At 47.3% G+C, this 16,597-nt stretch overlaps 1 protein-coding gene across 1 annotated transcript in view; it reads left to right on the top strand.

The window, feature by feature from the left end:
* ADCY2 (adenylate cyclase 2) overlaps positions 1 to 16,597 on the top strand; it is a 1,664,414-nt gene that overhangs the window by 952,894 nt on the left and 694,923 nt on the right. The gene's annotated exons all lie outside the window — the stretch shown is intronic.

Below are 16,597 nucleotides of genomic sequence, written 5' to 3'. Positions count from 1 at the left end.
ATGATGTTTATTATGACAACTCCGCAACACAGCAGCAGTAAAAGAAAACGTAAAAGTCAGCAAAGAATAAATACAGTTCCTGGGTACTACAGGATGGCAGGAGCCACAGGGCACTGGTAGTGTGAGATAGTTCTTATAATCTTCTAGATGGAAAGTCCTTACCAGGCCCGACTGTAGAAATGGAGATAACCCAGGATTGTGCCAGCTGGTGTTCCAGGAAAAGCTGGGTTGCTGAAGATAAAACGGCTGCTGTGGATACTGGCTGGAACCAGACTGTTGTTAGCACGGAGTGGATACTGGCTGGAACCAGTTAAATAATAAATGAACTTGGGAGCGATGAAATATGAACTGAAATGTAGAACTTGAGAGCGGAGAAATAATAATACCGGTGGAGAGTGGTAAAGTGTAGAAAGGACACCGGCCCTTTAAGAGAAGCTGTACTCTGCTGGAAGCTGAGCTGGAAGCAGGTAATGTTGTAGCTGGAAACAGATGAATCCACAATGGATTGGAGAGTCAGGCTACACCGCAGGTGGAATGCTGGTGCGGGTCTCTATGGTGGAAGTCTTGAGACAGGAGCTGGAACCTGGAAGACAATCACAGGAGAGAGACAAACAGGAACTAGGTTTGACAACCAAAGCACTGACGCCTTCCTTGCTCAGGCACAGTGTATTTATACCTGCAGCAAGGAAGGGATTGGCTAGGCAATTATGCAGATTAACAATACTGACAACAGATTGGAGGAAATGATCAGCTGACAGAATCCAAGATGGCTGCGCCGATGCAGACACTTGGAGGGAAGTTTGGTTTGTAATCCATGTGGTAATGAAAACAGTAATGGCGGCGCCGGCCACTGGAGACAGGAGACGCCAGGCTAACAAGTGCACATCCAACCACGCGGACACAGCGGAGGCCGCGGCTGACGTAATCGCCACTCTGACACTCTGCATGCAGAAGCTCAGGGACGGCGGCGGAGGCCGCGGGAGACTCCATGCCAGATGTAATAAGGCGTTACTGTGACAGCGTCTCAGAGAGACAGGAGAGGATGCAGGAATGTGAACATTAGGATAACAGATGGGATCCGGTCCTGGAACGCTGAGCCAACCTTAGGAGGCATCTGATGGGTAAGAAATGGCGTCCAGATACCCGGATCGTGACACCATCTTCGCCTTGGAAACGGAGCGTTGCCGCTCTGCGAATGCCTCTGCCTGTCAATCAAGCAGAGATATTCGCAAATACTGCAGGACACCCATATTAAATGCGTGCACAGGGCGAATGTAATTATTGCGGTTGGATCGTGATTTGCAATCCAACATGAATTAGGCACTATGACCCTCATTCCGAGTTGATCGCACCAAGCAACTTTTTGCTGCTGATGCGATCAACTAATCTCCGCCTAAGGGGGTGTGTATTTTAGCACAGCAGTGCTGTGAACACTTGTGCAGCCCTGCTATGCTAAAAAAGTTTCTCACAGATCAAGACCAGCCCTGGACATACTTACCCTGTGCGACGGATCCAGCGATGATGGGCTCGGCTTTGACATCAGACATCCGCCCTCCGTTTGCCTGGACATGCCTGCGTTTTTCTTACCACTCCCCGAAAACGGCCTCCAACGGTCAGTTGATGCCCCGGAATGCCTTCCTGCAGTCAATCTTCTTGCGATCGCCGATGCGGCCGCTTTTTCCGCTGTCAGCATCATTGCCCGGCGACGACTGTCACCAGGCAATGCGCACGCTGCACATTCCAGACCAAAACGCACCGCTGCTAAGAATTGCAGCATGCGATCGGGTCGGAATGAGGGCCTATGGCCCTCATTCCGAGTTGTTCGCTCGCTAGCAGATTTTAGCAGCATTGCACACGCTAGGCCGCCGCCCTCTGGGAGTGTATCTTAGCTTAGCAGAATTGCGAACGAAAGATTAGCAGAATGCGAATAGAAATTTCTTAGCAGTTTCTGAGTAGCTCGAGACTTACTCCTACATTGCGATCAGCTCAGCCCCTTTTGTTTCTGGTTTGACGTCTCAAACACGCCCTGCGTTCGGCCAGCCACTCCCCCGTTTCTCCAGATACTCCTGCGTTTTATCCTGGCACGCCTGCGTTTTTCCGCACACTGCCAGAAAACGGTCAGTGTCCGCCCAGAACCACCCACTTCCTGTCAATCACACTCCGATCACTTCAACGATGAAAATTCTAAGTTCGGACGTGAGTAAATCTACTAAGTTTTGTGCTAAAATACTTAGCGCATGCGCACTGCGTACCATGCGCATGCGCATTTTTGCCTTAATCGCTCCGTTGCGAAAATCAGCAACGAGCGAACAACTCGGAATGACCCCCTATGTTGGGATGAGTGCTATGCTTAGAACAGGAGCCCTATCTGGTGAGCCACAAAAGTTCTTTGTGAAGCAACAGAGCTAAATATATTATGATATTATTATTCCCATATTCTGGAATGATGCTGAACAAGAGAAAAAAAAAACAGAATAGAGAATTGTTTTATAATTAGCTGCTTGTGGTGGTCATTTGTTTGGAAAGATGCTAAATAAGAGAAAGTAATATAAAACAGAATAATTATTTTCAGAGATGTGCGGCAGACACTTTTCGGGTTTTGTGTTTTGGTTTTGGATCTGGATCTCCATTCGTGTTTTGGATCTGGATTGGTTTTGCGAAAAACACCCTTTCGGGTTTTCATTTTGGATTTGGCTGATTTTTGAAAAAACAAAAACAGCTAAAATCACACCATTTGGGGGTATTTTTGATCCTACGGTATTATTAAACTCAATAACATTAATTTCCACTCATTTTCAGTCTATTCTGAACACCTCACACCTCACAATATTGTTGTTAGGCCAAAAGGTTGCACTGAGGTAGCTGAATGACTAAGCTAAGTGACACAAGTGGGCGGCACAACACATGGAGTGGCACTGCAGTGGTAGACAGGATGACAGTTTAAAAACTAGGCCCCAAAGAGCACATAATGCAAAGAAAAAAAGAGGTGCAAGATGGAATTGTCCTTGGGCCCTCCCACCCTTATGTTGTATAAACAGATATGCACACTTTAACAAACCAATAATTTCAGCAACAGGGTTTGCCACACGACTGTGGCTGAAATAATTGTTTGTTTGGGCCCCCACCAAAAAGGAAGCAATTAATCTCTCCTTGCACAAACTGACTCTACAGAGGCAAGATGTCGTCCTCATCCTCCGATTCCTCACCCCTTTCAGTGTGTACATCCTCCTCCTCATAGAGTATTCATTCGTCCCCACTGGAATCCACCATCACAGGTCCCTGTGTACCTTCTGGAGGCAATTGCTGGTAAAGGTCTTCCTGGAGGAATTTATAATTCATTTTGATGAACATCATCTCCACATTTTGTGGAAGTAACCTCCTACACCGATCACTGACAAGGTTACCAGCTGCACTAAACACACTTTCTGAGTACACACTGGAGGGGGGGCAACTTAGGTAAAATAAAGCCAGTTTGTGCAAGGGTCTCTTTTTCCTGCCAGTATACATACGGATTGTCTGACATGCCTCCTTCAATTTCTCCAGCTGCTTCTGCAAAAGCCTGATAAGGGGAATGACCTGACTCAAGCTGGCAATGTCTGAACTGACTTCACGTGTGGCAAGTTCGAAGTGTTGGAGAACCTTGCACAACATGGAAATCATTCTCCACTGCGCTTGAGTTAGGTGCATTCCCGCTCCTTTGCCTCCATCCTCTGAAGCATATAGCATGTTGAATTCCACCTCATTACCACCTCTTGCTACAGGTGATGGCTGGCGCTTCAGTCTTCGGCACGCAGTCGCTGAATGTCGAAAGTGGCCCGCAATTTTTTGGGCCACCGACATCATCTCCTGCACACCCCAATTGTTTTTAAAAAAATTGCACCACCAAATGAATTGTACCGTATGTGCAAAACATGGGATGTGCTGTAATGCACGCACAATATTGGTGGCATTGTCAGATATCACAAATCCCCAGGAGGGTCTGAGTGGGGTAAGCCATTATGCGATGATGTCCCTCAATTTCCGTAAGAGGTTGTCAGCAGTGTGCCTCTTATGGAAACCAGTGGTACACAGGGTAGCCTGCCTAGGAACAAGTTGGCATTTGTGAGATGCTGCTGCTGCTGTTGTTGCTGCGGAAGGCAATACATCTACCCAGTGAGCTGTCTCAGTCATATATTCCTTCGTTTGCCCTGATCCACTTACCCACATATCCGTGGTTAAGTGGACAGTGGGTACAACCGCATTTTTCAGGACACTGAGGACACTTTTCTTAATGTCCCTATACAGTCCAGAAATCACTTGCCTAGTGAAGTGGAATCTAGACGGGATTAGGTACCGGGCACACAGTACATCCTTCAAATGTCTAATCCCCACTGCACTAATTACAGATACCGGACACACGTCTAACTCCAGCATTGTTGTTATGGCTTCAGTAATCTGCTTTGCTACAGGGTGACTGCTGTCATATTTTATCTTCCTCGCAAAGGACTATTGGACAGTCAATTGCTTAGTTGAAGAGTACAGGTGGTCTTCTGACTTCCTCTCTGGGATGACGATCGACTCCCAGCAGCAACAACAGCAGTGGCAGCAGCAGTTGGCGTACCCGGATAGGAAAGGACTCGTCAGTCATGCCAGTAACATGGCCTGCAGGACTACTTACGTTCTTGACTAAGGAGGAAATTGACATTGAGGGAGTTGGTGGTGTGGATTGCAGGTGCTTGGGTACAGCAGGAAGAAGGGATTTAGGTGTCAGTGGACTGCTTACGCAATTACCCTAAGTTTCTGAACTTGACAATGACTTCTTATGAATGTGCTGCAGGTGACGTATAAGGGAGGATGTTCCTAGGTGGTTAACATCCTTACCCCTACTTATTATGGATTGACAAAGGCAACACACAGCTTGACAACTGTTTTCTTTTAATTTGCCCAGGCATGACAATGGGATTTTTCATCCCATGGCCAACAACTGTCTCCACTGGTGCCTTATTCAAACAGACCACATCACCATCAGAATCCTCATTGTCACCTTCCTCCTCAGCGCAAGCTACACCAATATCTTCCTCATCCTGTTGTACTTTTACAGTGGCATCCTCAATCTCATTATTAGCAACTGGACTGGCTGTGCTTCTCCCAGCACTTGCAGGGGGCGTACAAATGGTGGTAGAAGCCTCCTCTTTCCATACAGTCTTGGGAAGTTCAGGCCTAGATATCAAAACCGTGGACACACTTGGACTCTCCTTGGGCATTTATAATATCTCTGAACGTACACTTGTTTTTTCCTGTGCATTTACAAGCTTAATATTTTTAATCTTTCGAGAGGGAGGAGGGCTTCCATCCTCATGAGAAGCTGAGCCACCAGTCATGAACAGCGGCCAAGGCCTTAGCCTTTCCTTGCCACTTTGTGTCATGAATGGCATATTGCTAATTTTACGTTTCTCATCAGATCATTTCTTTTTTTTCTGATTATTTATTTTTGCTATTTGGATTTTACATGCCCTCTAGGACATTGGGCATCGGCCTAAGCAGACGACGTTGATGGAATTGCATCATCAATGTCATGACTGGTTGCAGCAGCAGCTTCAGCACTAGTACTAAGAACTGGAAGTGGTTCCTGATCTTTCAATATTTTTTCCTCTGAATTTTTGTTCTCCATTTCACAGGACAGCACCCCTTTATTATTACAGCATGCAGAACAGTGCCCCTTTATTTTCATAGCACCACTGTATTTACAGCATACAGGATCAGCGTACTTTTATTTTAACAACAGCATCCCTTTATTTTTACAGCATAAAGGACCAGTGTACTTTTATTTTAACAACAGCACCCCTGTATTTTTACAATACAATGCAAATTGACGTCCTTGCTCTAGTGGTTGCTATTAAACAAATCTTACAAATCAATGATGATAAAGAACCCACTACTGTCATCATGAAAACTGACATGTTTAAACAGCAGAAGGTGGCTAAAAATCTGTTACCCCATTCTGACCATTTGGTGGACATCAGGCAGGAACCCTGGTCTAATCCAGGGAAGAAATTCCCTCTCTCTAACCGGGCTTTAGCTCGCTACCCTCTCCCTGAGTTATGTAACAAGTGGAAAAATTCACCGCCAGTGGATTTTCATGTCACCCGCCAAGTGGTGTCATCAACTCTGACTGTCACCATTGTCACTTCACTGAAAGAAAACCGACAGATAAGCATGTGGAGGGATGCCTGAAATCTATTTACTCCCTTACAGGTGCTTTACATAGACCCACTATTGCTGCCACCTGGGCTGCTAAAGATATTGAAACATGGATTCAGGCGTTAGAGGAGGAGCTGCCTGAGGATATATCTGACAATGCCAGACAATACCTGTCTCACATCACCACCGCTTCTTATTATATTCAAGAGGCGTCCTCTGAGGTGGGTGTGTTGGCGGCCAAGGCGTCGACTATGTCTGTCCTGGCTCACCGTATTCTGTGATTGAGGTCATGATAGGTGGACCTGGACTCCAAAAAGTCCTTGGAGGTACTCCCTTTTAAGGGAGACATATTGTTTGGGGAAGACCTAAATAAAATTGTGTCTGAACTGGCGGCTGCCAAGACTGCCTTTTTCCCAGATACTAATCCTTCTGCACAGAAGGCAAAAGGTACCACTTTACATCCCTTTCGACCTCAAGGAAAAGCAAAAGGTCAGGCATACCCGAGACACTGTTGTGCTTCCAAAACCACTAAGCCCAAGACAAAGCAGTCCTGGGTGGACCATCAGCTTGCTTCTAAACAAGACAAGCCTGCCACTTGACAGGGCGGGCCTCTCCCTGGGGGACCCCATGGTGGGAGGCCGACTTCTACAGTTCACCCAGGTCTGGTTGAAAACCTTTTCAGACGCAGAAGTTGTCTCTCACGGGTACGCACTCTCTTTCAAGAGACGTCCCCTTCGCCAGTTTTGCACCACGGTCATCCCTTCAGATCCACTAAAGGCGCAAGCTCTGCAGCAGGTTGTGGTTTCTCCTGGATACAGGAGTAGTAGTGCTGGTACCTCTGTATCAAAGGGGCAGTGGTTACTACTCGACCCTGTTTCTAGTCCCAAAACCCAATTGGTCCTTCCGGCCTATACTCAACCTCAAATCACTAAACAATTTTGTGAGAGTGTCCAAGAATCCGTATGGAGATGCTGCACTCAATTGTTCTGGCAATGGAACCCGGATACTATATGGTATCCCTGGATATTCAAGAAGCATACCTGCATATACCTATTGCCAAGTCACATTAGCAGTATCTGCGGTTTGTTATTGGCAATCTACACTGTAAGTTCCAGAGGCTGCCATTTGGACTAGCTATGATTCCTTGGATCTTCACCAAGGTCATGGCCGTAATAAAGGACCAGCTCCGTCACCAGGGAGTCAGGATCCTGCCGTATCTGGATGACTTGCTGATTCTGGCAAACTCCCACAATGTCCTCCTCAGTCATTTACAATTGATAGTAAGCTTCCTACAAGCCCATGGCTGGCTCATACATTGGAAGAAATCCTGGCTGGTCCGAGCTCACAGCATGGTGCACCTGGAGGCACTCCTGGACTCACACAGTCAATGTCTGTTCCTGTCTCTGGAGAAAGTCCTGAAGCTTCAGGACAGGATAAGATGCTTCTTTTGTTGCCTAAGAGTGTTGATGCACTCGGCTATGCAAGTACTTGGCCTGATGGTGTCAGCATTCAACATGGTAGAGTACGCTCAATTTAATTCCCGCCCTCTGCAGAGGTAAATTCTTTCCAAGTGGAATGGTCTACCTCATTGGATCAAATCTCACATGATTACTTTGACTTTGGAGGTTCATCAATCGCTGACCTGGTGGCTACAGGACCAGCAATTGAGCAAGGGCCGTCCCTTCTGTATCCCTGACTGGGTCCTGCTGACGACGGATGCCAGTCTGTGGGGATGGGGTGCGGTGTTGGAGCAACACTTTTTCCAGGGTCATTGGACCAAAGAGGAGTCTCTCCTCCCGATAAACATTCTGGAACTGCGGGCAGCGTTACCGCTACCTTTATCTCTTCGAATTTGTCCCCAAAGAGCAGTCTTTTGATGTCTTAAGGGTTCTCCGTATATATGTCGAGAGGACTGCCTCTATCAGGAGGTCAGATACCCCTTTTTGTACTGTTTGGTTTCCACAAACGTGGCTGGCCTGCGAATAAGCAAACCTTGGCCAGATGGATTAGAATGGTTATTGCACAAGCTTATGCGCAGGCTGGACTCCCAGCTCCTGCTGCTATTAAAGCCCATTCTACTCGGTCTGTTGGACCTTCTTGGGCGGACCGCCATGTCGCATCCGCAGAACAATTGTGCAAGGTGGCTACGTGCTCCTCAGTGAACACGTTCATTAGGTTCGATGCCTTTGATACTTCCGCCTCCCAGGATGCCTTCATTAGACGCCGGGTTTTCATACCCACTAAGAAACTTGAGGAACCGCTTTAGGACATCCCGATGTTTTCCTGTGGAACACAGTGTACCCCACTGCAGAAAAGGAGAGTTATGGTAGGCTTATCATTGTTAACTCTCTTTTTGCGAGGTACACTGGGTTCCACAGGGTGCCCACCCTGACGCACCTAGCTTCTATTGGTTTGTATGGCATTAGCCGCTGGTACCTTCTCCTGTCGTGAGAATGTGGTTCTGTGTGACTAACATCTGCCTTCTCTCTTACCTGCTCTTACATTGGACTGGATAATGAAACTGAGATCACAGTGCCTGGAGGTGGGGTTACAGAGGAGGCCCCAATGCATCCTGGGAGAGCCTAAAGCTTTAGCCTGTTGGTGCCTCTGGATCAAGATCCACTCTACACCCCAATGTTTTCATGTGGAACCCAGTGTACCTCACAGAAAGAGAGTTAACAATGGTAAGTCTACCATAACTCTCTTTTTAACAACAGCACCCCTGCATTTTTCCAGCATACAAGACAGGGCCAGTGTAATTTTATTTTAACAACAGCACCCCTGCATTTTTACAGCATACAAGACAGGGCCAGTGTAAATTTTATTTTAACAACAGCACCCCTGTATTTTTACAGCATACAGGACCAGTGTACTTTTATTTTACAACAGCATCCCTGTATTTTTACAGCATACAGGACCATTGTACTTTTATTTTAACAACAACACCCCTGTATTTTTACAGCATACAGGACAATAGTACTTTTATTTTAACAACAGCACCCCTGCATTTTTACAGCATACAAGACAGGGCCAGTGTACATTTATTTTCACTGCACCCCTGAATTTTTACAGCATACAAGACAGGGCCAGTGTACATTTATTTTCACTGCATCCTTGAATTTTGACAGCATACAAGACAGGGCCAGCACCCCTGTATTTTCACTGCATACAGGAGGAGAGTGCCCCTGCACCCTGTGCAACACAGTGACAGCCAGGACAGCAACACCCATGTACAGCTGCAGCAACCCTAACAGCACATGAAACATCAGTGACAGCCAGGACAGCACCCCTAACATCACAGGGACACTACAGTGACAGGAACAGCACCCCTACAGAACACACACTGACCCCACCCAATGCCACCTCCCACAGAGACAGAGAGAGGTCTGTCTCCCTCACTCTCCAAGTCCGGAGTGAAAATGGCGGTGACGCGCGGCTGTTTATATGGAATCCAAAACCCACGGGAATATGACAGCAGGATGATGACGATTTGCCTCGTTCTGGTTTCCGAGTCTGGCGGGAAATCCTGAGTCGGACTCGGTTCCCGGCTCAGAACGTGAAGTTCGGGGGGGGGGGGGGGGGTCGGTATTCAGAGAACCAAGCCCGCTCATCTCTAATTATTTTATAATTAGTTATCTGTGGTTGTTACTTGTATGGTTATCCAGCAATATGTATTCATCTGCACAGGTGTTTGAAAAAATTAGAGCCTCCAGGTGATTAGATGTACCGTTTAAATATCTGGATACAAGTATACCTGGTACTAACCTTCTGAGGAAACTGCCAATACGTAATGGTAGAGAAACACATCAAGGATCATGCTATGCTGTTTACCATATCCGTATGGAGCACTTTAAGTCTGCATTATAGAGATGCAATACTCTTGTCTGCCTCCAACAAACTGAGCCCCATCAGCGTTCTCTCTCCCCTACACGGACTTCTATATGGAGGAAATACCCGGAGCTACCACAAGCACTAATCCCTGGCTGGAGCAGAGTGAGTATTAACCAGCGTAAAAACAGGACCCTGTCTGCATGTATCTATATGGATCAATACAGTGGTCAAAGTAGAAATTTTGAAGTAGGGGTAGGGAAAAGTGAAGGTTGTAATTATGGGAAAGGGGTCATGGCCAGTCAAAGGGAGGTGTGTCCTTCAGTGCAGTTTACCACTCCTTAGAAACATTTGCACCACAATAGTAGGATCCCTTATACTATATAGTACTGGTGCCACTTTCACATTATAGCACACGGTATGAGCTGAAATTCACATTACAGCACACGGTATGAGCCAAAATTCACATTATAGTACACGATATGAGCCGAAATTCACATTATAGCATACGGTATGAGCCGAAATTCACATTATAGCACACAGAATGAGCCTAAATTCACATTATAGCACACAGAATGACCCGAAATTTACATTATGCCACATGGAATGAGCCAAAATTCACATTATGCCACATTGAATGAGACAAAATTCAGGGAGAGTGGCAACAGGGACATAGAGACAGGCAGAGTGACAGGGAAAGGGACAGCAGAGAAAGGGAGAGTGACAGAGAGACAGGGAAAGTGACAGCATGGACATAGAGAAAGGGAGAGTGACAGAGGGACAGGAAAAGTGACAGCAGGTACATACTGTAGGGACAGGAAGAGTGACAGAGGGACAGGAAAAGGGACAGCAGGGACATAGGGACAGGGAGAGTGACAGCGGGACAGGAAAAAGTGACAGCAGGGACATAGGGACAGGGAGAGTGACAAAGAGACAGGGGAAGTGACAGCAAGGACATAGGGACAGGGAGAGTGACAGAGGGACAGGAAAAGTGACAGCAGGGACATAGGGACAGGAAGAGTGACAGAGGGACAGGGAAAGTGACAGCAGGGATATAGGGACAGGGAGAGGGACAGGGAAAGTGACAGCAGGGACATAGGGACAGGAAGGGTGACAGAGGGACAGGAAAAGGGACAACAGGGACATAGGGACAGGGAGAGTGACAGAGGGACAGGAAAAAGTGACAGCAGAGACATAGGGACAGGGAGAGTGACAGAGAGACAGGGAAAGTGACAGCAGGGACATAGGGATAGGGAGAGTGACAGGAAAAGTGACAGCAGGGACATAGGGACAGGAAGAGTGACAGAGGGACAGGAAAAGTGACAGCAGGGACATAGGGACAGGAAGAGTGACAGAGGGACAGGGAAAGTGACAGCAGGGATATAGGGACAGGGAGAGCGACAGGGAAAGTGACAGCAGGGACATAGGGACAGGGAGAGTGATAGAGAGAGGGATAGCAAGGGCATACAGTAGGGACTAGGGAGAGAGAAAGGCAGCAGGGTAAGATTACCTATTTAGCAGCTGCGGTGCATGAGGAGGCTGTGGTCTGCGGTGCATGAGGAGGCTGTGGTTGGCATGGGACGGAGGGGGCTGTGGCTTTCGGAGGTGCAGAGAAGGACTGAGAGCGACAGAGAAGGCTGAGGGCGGCGGCGGTGCAACGGAGTTGGAGGTTGCATTCGGCGGCCTTTGGTGCGGCACTGGCTCCTATGCATTTTCAAATCTGCCATGGACCGGCAGCCAATCAGGCAACCGCTCCTGCTGGTCCGTGGCAGATTTGAAATAGTAGCGCCGCGGTCAGCTTGATCTGTGGTGGTGGCCCGGCGGGGGTCAGTGCTCGAAGAATTGCCAGTATACCATACCATGGTATGCTAGCCCACTTCGAGCACTGGATCAATATTATATTACAGTGTGTGGGGGAGGTTGAGCATAGCGCAGATTGGGAGGTTTGTGTGCAGCACTAACTGCTAGACTGTAGTGCTCCAGAGTTGCACTGCTAACAGGAGTATATGAGAATATACTGATTATTTATTTGGCTCACTGCAAAGTTCTAAAATTCCAAAAGGACTACGCTCTGTCAGGATATATTATGTTGGATATTAAAAAGGACATGCACAGTTTAATAAACCAAGCACTTCAGAGACAGGAACTGCCACATTTGTGGCTGAAGTGCTACGTTTGGGCACCTACAAAACTACCAATGGGCTTAAGGCTAACAGTGTTGTTAATCTTCTCTACATTTGGAAGAGGTCATTCTTCTCATCCGATTCCTCACCCTCATCAGTGTTTACATCATATCTACACAGTATTTATTAATCCCAGCTAGAATCCACTATTACAGAAGTCTCTGTACTTTGATGTAATTGCCGGTAAAGGTCTTCCTAATGGAATTTCTATTTCATTCAGATGAACATTATCTTTCCCAAGTTCAAGTAATGCAAAGCGAGTTTGTATGAAGGCCTACAAATAGCCTTTTTTTCCTTCCAATACTCAAAGGGACTCTGTGACATGCCTATTTATACACTGTCATTTAAATAATCCTCCATGATTCTTTGGATATTGACCGTATCAGAGTTACGGTAGAGCAGAGGTGCCGATTTATGTTTTTTCTGGTGGGTGCTCAAGCCTGTGACGCCCACCAATGAGGGAGAGTGGCCTTCGCTAAAATGGGTGTTGCCTCGCAGGAAAAGACTACCTTACACCCCACTTTTTGACCCTGCACCAACAGACCTCGGCCACCACAGGGGAAACAAAATTCCAGGGATTTCATGGGCTGGGTGTCTTGCTCGTTGCCAGGGGTTTTATGGGCTGGGTGTCTTACTCGTTGCCAGGGGTTTCATAGGCTGGGTGTCTTGCTCATTGCCAGGGGTTTCATGGGCTGGTTGTCTTGCTCGTTGCCAGTGGTTTCATGCTCTGGGACAGGTGTCATGTTCATTGCCAGGGGTAATACTCATTGCCAGGGGTGTGTAATGCTAGCTGCACATTACACAATGTCAGCCAGTGCATACAGTGATTATAACCAAAGGGTGAGAGACTGAGCGCTGTGTAACTAGGACTCTCCCTCCCGCGGTCGCCAACAGCTCTCCCCTCATTGTGTAAATAAGAAGCACACTACACGTGGTCCCAGTGCCATATTTCCAGCCTCCTAGGTGGGGCAGAGCCAGATAGCTGCCGCTGCTAACTCACCAGCCCTAGATTTCCTCAGCCACAGTAGCGGCTGCCGGACTTGTAACCTTTAAGTCAGCAAGAGCCCCTGATCCTGGGAACCTGGGAGGAGGCATCAAGCAACAGAGAGCAGAAGAAACATGTCTTCGGAAGATAACCTGCCTGGAGGGGGAGAACTGAGCACTGGGGTCTGAAGTGTCGGCTTAGGGGAGATGAAGTGCCCAGGGCTCCGCTAAGACTAAGCTGCGCTCACCCTACACTGCTGCCACTGGTGGCTCATTCATACACCAAACGCCCTGCTCTCTTACCCCCTCCCCCTGCTACGTGTGCTCTGACCCGGGGACTGTGTATGGTCGACTCACTGGCCCTGCTGTTTGTGCGGTGTAAGTGCAGGCTCCAAGGCCGCACCGGGAATGAATGTCACGGCCGCATGGGTGATACCGGGTGGACGGCTGCCTATGGTCCCGTGGGTGCTTGTCAAATTCCGTGGGTGCTTCTGGGCCCGAGCAATTGGCGCCACTGCAGTATAGCATTTAGAGCGATGGCATCCCGACTTCTGGCATCCTGACCACAACTTGATGCGATTGCTGGAGCTGATTCTGAGTTGAAAACAAAATGGCCTTAGTTGCTGACATTTTCAGATGCCTTATATACTACTTCATGCTAATGCAAGTAACTGTCCAACTAATGCAGGAGATTATTTGCGTCCAAAAGGAACCTCTTGCTAAGTGCAAAGATCCTTCAGAAAAAGGCTTTACTTTCATTCCCCAAATGTATGATTTAGACTCACATGGAGATTTTAATACATGCCTACAAGACTCCCTTGACACTCTACTGTCACTTCCTGAAGTCAGGATGGTAAAAGTGCGATCACCTTCCGATTACCAAGTACTGTACATGTACCAAAATTACCTATTTCATGGAAAGACAGATCTGGCCAAGTTGTTTACGATGGGCATATGCAAAAATGTGCATTCAGCTACAGCATCACAATATAAATACATAAAGTTGAATGTACAGATAATGGGGTACAGGCTGGATGTCAAGTGCTATCACTTGCAGTGGGTGACCATTTTACATGTAGGAAACATCCTTCTTATTCTTTTCCAAGATAGGCAGAGAATGATGACATTATCACTGTGTTGCTACACACAGCCAGGCTACAGGGAGATTGTTAGACAATTCAGAAAGTCTGGGAAATCACCACTTTTCAAGGTAGTCTCCCTGACAATCAGGAAGAGATGGCAACTATGGGGGATATTCACAGGGACGATGCAAGGATTCTCAGCACCCTAGGCAAATAGTCAGCGTCTCACCCCTGCCAAAATACCGAACCCACAGGTAAAAATTAGGGATAGGATATTAGGGTTAATTTAGCAGTTTGGGTTAAAGTGTTAAGAATAGGGGTTGTTATTATTAGGGAGAGGTGTGTGTGTATATATATATATATATATGACACTGTTACTCTGTCATGCCCTGACGAAAAGGCCGGAGGGTCTTGAAACGATGGCTTCTGCACAATAAATTTGTCTCCACTTGCTGAAGTCCAATGGAGTGCCGCCTAGTCTGTTTATATAATATATGGAATACATAAGATATCTTGGCGCCCGGGATGCCAAAATACTGACAGCGGCATCAAAGATAAGATCCTGATACTTACTAATTAAGTAAGCTAACCGTGATCACTTACCCCCCCAAACCCTAACTCACCTTTCCGCATCCTGGCCCTAATACCACCCCCACCCCACCCCACCCCCAGCTTAATCCTAACCCTCCTCAGTGGTACCTAACCACCCCCTTCCCGCAAACTAAACCTAGCCCTCCTCTTCCCCCACCTAACCCTCCCCAGGAGTGCATAACCCCCCCTTCCTGCAGCCTACACCTAACCTCCCCCCCCCCCCCTCTCCCCCTCCCTGCAGCTTACTTCTCTAGAGTACTAGAAGTTCGGGATCCCAGCGTTCGGGATACCAATCCGGCATTTTAGATTCAAGTTGGGATCCCGGCGTCAGGATTCCGGATGCAGGGATCCTGGCTGATCTCATATTTATTTTTATATATATATATATATATATATATATATATATATATATACATATACACATATATATATATATATATATATATAATAGTAACTTGGACCCATCCTACAACGCTACACTTGGTCTCCTAAGCCCCATTGTGAATAAAAGGGGTAAACTATGACTATAACTATACAGCATTTATATCTATTATACCGTATGTATATACAGTATATATATGTTACACAGAACTCAACCTCACTCCCGAACCGCATAGAAGCCCCCCTGCATATCCACAGCTCTGGTGGGAGGGGCAAACTGTCGGGATAACAATGCCACATAGCAGTGATGGTGTTGTAGGATGTGGCTCAATCTCAGCTGCACGGAGCACATAGGTGCAGGGAGAGCAGATGCCGGACGCTGCCAGGGAGCAATGTATGGTGAGGCGCCAGCACATCCCTGTGCTGCTACTCACCTCTTGGCAGGATGAGGATGAGTTGCGAGGTGGGAATCCACCAGTGGTTGGAGAAGCCCTCTCCGCACCGGCTCCAGCAGCTTTGTTGTCTCTTTTGCCGACTTGACTACCTGGCTGATAGAGCAGATCCTCTACGCAGTTATCAGGGAGGGGGGGAAGGTGGGAACAACTCTAGACGTCGTCTTGATCCAGCAGATCTGATTCAGGGTGAGCAGGGAGCCGGTGCCGTACATCCCTCACGGCGAGCGCAGAGCAGTCACTTCCTTCATTTTTTTTATTTGTGGTTGCACTCAGCGCCGCCCTTCAAGTGCTGCCTCCCATAGGCAGCTGCCTAAAGCTGCCTAATGGTGGCGCCAGCCCTGGATATTCAATTTGTGCCGAGTTTTCCGACAGTCGAAAAACTGGCATTAATTTGACTGTTGGCTATTTAATTGCGGGCGTTTTCGACGGTTATTTGCTCTGTTTTTGACATGCCTTTTCAGTTTTTTTTTTGTTTAATAGGCATGGGTGAAAATGGACTAAAAAACTATCAAAACGCCAGAGAATTCGACAACACAGGTGGATTGGCGACACATTCGCAGATCCATGTGGTTTTCGCCCGGCCGGATTTTCCGAGAAGCTGAAAAATCAGGCCAGGCTTTGATTAGGTTGAATGTGAATTCATCCTGCAAACTGACAAGTCTAAAAAATGGCACAAATTGAATACCCCCCTATGTTTTAAACCAATATAGGCCCTCATTCCGAGGTGTTCGCTCGTTGCCGAGTTTCGCTATATTGCGATTAGTCGCTTACTGCGCATGCGCAAGGTTCGCAGAGCGCATTCGCTTAGTTATTTTACTCAAAAGTTAGGTATTTTACTCACGGCATAACGAGGATTTTTTATCGTTCTGGTGATCGTACTGTGATTGACAAGAAGTGGGTGTTTCTGGGCGGA

Source organism: Pseudophryne corroboree, chromosome 5 (genome assembly GCF_028390025.1).
Source record: "Pseudophryne corroboree isolate aPseCor3 chromosome 5, aPseCor3.hap2, whole genome shotgun sequence".
Classification (NCBI taxonomy): domain Eukaryota; kingdom Metazoa; phylum Chordata; class Amphibia; order Anura; family Myobatrachidae; genus Pseudophryne; species Pseudophryne corroboree.
Note: the sequence above shows the minus strand (reverse complement) of the source record. Positions and strands in the feature narration are given on the sequence as shown.